A 4,210-nucleotide genomic window follows, 5' to 3' on the forward strand; every position below is an offset into this window, starting at 1 on the left:
CTTTCATATGTGATCATTGTCTTGACTTTGGGATTTGGTTGGAAAAAAGCCAGGTCTTTTGAGTTCCCCTCAAATATTCCTCTCAAAACCCTTGGGCTAAAGGGTTCCCCTAAGTCCTAGTTGCAATGCCTGATAGAAGCCCTCTACTGCACATATTCCTGGGCCCTGGGAATTTGGACATGCTAGAATCCAAGTCAAAGAATGTGACCCCTAGTTATGTGAAGGGCTGGTGGGGGTTCACTTCCATCCCACATGCCTTAGTCAAAGTTCCATAGGACTGCAAGTATCAGCCATTCAAAGGCAATGTGCCATAAATTAATCCAGATTCAGTGTCTCATATTTCTGCCTTAAATTTTGTTTAAAGAGCCTTAGTGACAGGGAGAACCTGACTACAGATTAGCTTCCATAAACAGTCTGTGACACACAGGCTAAAATCCTGTCTATTGGACTACTTGTATATGATTGGGTTGGGGTTTCAGTGACAACATTTCCCTCTTTGGTCAAAGTTATTATTTTCTCTACTCTGTCAACTGATGTTTTCTTTTAGAAGGGTATTAATAGAACTTTACATTTTGCTTAACAGGTCAGAACATGTTAAGTCAAATTGAACTTCAATTTACTGAACTGTTATACTTTTTCCTGGAAGAAAATGGCTCCTTAGAGGCACTATCATCTCCATGATCTATGGCATGGTTAGGTGAACTTCTGAGGGTTTGTAACTTTCCAGGCAACTTTTTCCTACTTCTTAGTGCCTGACTAACCTTGGAGAAAGAGTCTCTTGATTTCACACTGTCCAGCATTGGCCCCAAAGGCAGAGTTGTATAAAATATGTCTCTTTGTGGGGTAGATAATGTTTTGTTTTGTGCAACTCAGGCATTAGAATTAACAGATAGAAAGTTGAGTCAGACTCTTCCTCTAGTCTTTCACCTTTAGAGCTATTTACATTTCCAACCCCAGATTTGCTCATTTGTTTCTCTTGTGCATGTTTTCACTCTGTCTGTGAAGATTGGGAAACCCTCACAGGGTAGAGATGTCTATGGTTTTCATGGAAGAAAAGACTAGAAAACATTATCTTGTAAATGCTTTATTACATTTCAGTTCAGTCTTCTCTTAGAGTTGCATTCAAGGTTGTATTTATTAATCTTCTAGTAGTTATCCTGGTGAAGAGAGATAGTCTCAGAAATAGAATTCTCTTGGAGAGAAAAGACTCCAAAATGCAGATTCTGGACTGCTAAAACAGGCTAGAGCTGGACTTTTAATAGACAGAGATGTGGAGATGTAGCTAGGCCTCATTCCATCTAAGTGAATGAAGAGGAGGAAGAGGAGGAAGAGGGAATGGAAGAGAGAGGAGAAAGAGGAGGAGTAGGAAGAAGAGATGGAGTAAAAGAAAGAACAAGAGCAGAGGAGGATGAGAAAATGGAGAGAAGGCAAAAATGAAGAAGAAAATGCTTGGGTCTAGGGTAGAAGGACAAGACCACACAACTGGAATAAAGTTTAATACTTTAATCTGTCTGCCAACAAATCCCCCAAAACACTGACCAGCCAAGGCTATCCCCAGAAGGAGATGAGCCCCACCCAAGGTCACAAAGAAGATTATATAGGTAAAGTATATAGGGAGGTTCTAGCTTTCTGATGCTCCTTAAGATGACTGGCTATTTTCTAGGGGTACTTTCCTACTGCTACCTTTTTCTTTCCTGATATGGCTAGGTAGCTTGGGGTGGGGTCTATGGAAATAAGTTTGTGAAGACCCAACATATGGCTTATACCATGGGGTTGTTACAAAATGGCATTTCTCTCTGCTCAGAATCTGAAGAAGAAACCTGCCTGGTTGTTAAAAATGGCATCCCTCCTTGTTCAGAATTCATTTCCCAACAAAAATCTAACACAAACTCCTAAAGGATCCTTCTAGCCCTGACTTTCTAAAATTCCAATGACCTTGTGAATCAGAACTTATGATTATTCTGATAATGCATCAAGTGTGTTGAATGTGTAGAACATTTTTAGCTTTTTATTGATAAATAATCAGAAATATAGTTTTTAAGGATGGAATAGAGTGGTAGGGCATTTGCCTTGCACATGGCTGACCTGGAAAAGACCCAAGTTTGATTCCCAGAATCCCATGTGGTCACCTGAGCCTGCCAGGAGTAATTTCTAAGTGCAGAGGCAGAAGTAACCCCTGAGCATCACCGGGTGTGCCCAACCCCCCAAAGGAAATGTAGGTTTCATTTATAGTGGATGATAACAATAGAAAATTCTGTTCAGGGAGGAACCATGTTTTCATCTTGTTTTTTTTGTTTTTTTTTTTTTTTTTTTTGGTTTTTTTTTTTTTTTGGGCCACACCCTGTGACGCTCAGGGGTTACTCCTGGCTATGCGCTCAGAAGTTGCTCCTGGCTTCTTGGGGGACCATATGGGGCGCCGGGGGATCGAACCGCGGTCCGTCCTAGGCTAGCGCAGGCAAGGCAGGCACCTTACCTCCAGCGCCACCGCCCGGCCCCTCATCTTGGTTTTTAATCAGCATTTGCTTTTAGAACATAAGACTATGAACATTATTAGTGAGTTGAGTTGAAAAAATTAATGTGTGATAAAGGGGCAGAGGGTGATTTTGAGAAAGGAGAAGATGCAGGAGTGAAGAGAATGACAATGATAGGAACTGGAATTGGGGTGGTGGCATTAGAAGATGTGCTGTAGGTGGGAAGTCATTTCTGGTACAAGATCCTGAGGCAAGATGGAAATCGGTCCCTGGCCATTGGTGCCAGGTGAGTCTCAACACAAAGAGAGATGCTTCTTCTCCTAGCCCTGCACAGATAGATATCAAGATGGCTGCTGCAGAAAAATGTGATGTGAATATGCAGGCCCATGTGGGGCAGATGGAACTGGCTTGCCAGAAGTGAAGTTATCTAAAAGAGATAGGAGTTGGGTTAAGGGATCACAAAGGATGGGGAAGGTTTATACCCCAAGAGTATGGAAGGAGATACAGAATTAACTACTAAATGGATTATTCAATGGGATGAAAGTACAGGGGTGCATAGGGATATTAGCCATGATCTATGCTGTTCTGTAAATTTCCCCAGATTTGTCCATATGTCCCTAGGTGGGTGTTCTTTCGAATGGAGATAGGAACTACACTTAGCATGGAGTTCCTGGGAGAGGAGTGTAAAAGAAATAGGAATAACTTGTGATGCCGGTATGCTGGATCTTATTTAACCCACAGTCTTGTAAGATAGGCACATCTACCGATTATTTAAAGAGGTGGAAACAGATGCTCCTGAGAGTTAAATGAAGCTTTGAAGGAGACATATTTGTCTTTATATCACAGACATTTGTTTTAGAGTTTAACAGATTACTCTTTGGTCTTTTCATCAAAATGATTATATGGAGTCATCCAGTGCATTATATGGATGAGGACATGCCTTGAAAGGATTTTTTGGATATACAAGTCAGCCATTTTTAGTGAGTGGATTACATTTTAAAGTAAATGTCAAACCTACTGGAATCTCCAGGCAGAAACCTGGATATTTCTGACCACCTTGCTTTGGCTCTTAGCACTATGTCATAGTCTTTTGCTCTTTCTCTCTTGGCTGAAATTTAAAAAAAAAAAAATAAATTTTTTTAATCTTTGGGAAAGGTTGTTAGCCCCATGCAAATCAAGATATCATTGCCACATTTCCAAAAACATGGATGCCAAACTCTCTGGGGTTGTGGTACACCCAGATGGTCTTCCTGTTTTGCATTTCTGCAAATGCTATTACCAAATACAACAATTTTTCCTCCAAAGTCATTAGAGCCCATTTGGCACCTTCTCTAATCTATCCTACTTGTTACCTTTTAATTACTTTGTGAGGAGGATCTAGTTGTCTTGTTGTTGCTGAGGGCCAAAGGACCAAGGGGTTAATGCTTTTTCTGTCCCTGGCCAATTGGTTTCTAGTCAGTCGTTATTTATGGGGCAGTCCAGGGGCCGTTAGTTTTCAAGTATGTGCAGCTGGACTCTGCACAATTACTCGTCCATAAGCAAATGTGGGACTTACTTTTTTGTGTACGGCTGTTTTTTTCCCCCTGATTGGTTAGACAATCTGTTGCCATTTATGAATGATTCTTGTTGATGCAAAAACAAGGCACGACATTCTATTTCATTACTTGGATTGCATGTTTCACTGGGTGCTGTAATCTGGATGCAGACAAGGCCCAGAGAGGTGTCCTTGTCTCCTTGTC

This window comes from Suncus etruscus, chromosome 11, assembly GCF_024139225.1.
Source record: "Suncus etruscus isolate mSunEtr1 chromosome 11, mSunEtr1.pri.cur, whole genome shotgun sequence".
Classification (NCBI taxonomy): Eukaryota; Metazoa; Chordata; class Mammalia; order Eulipotyphla; family Soricidae; genus Suncus; species Suncus etruscus.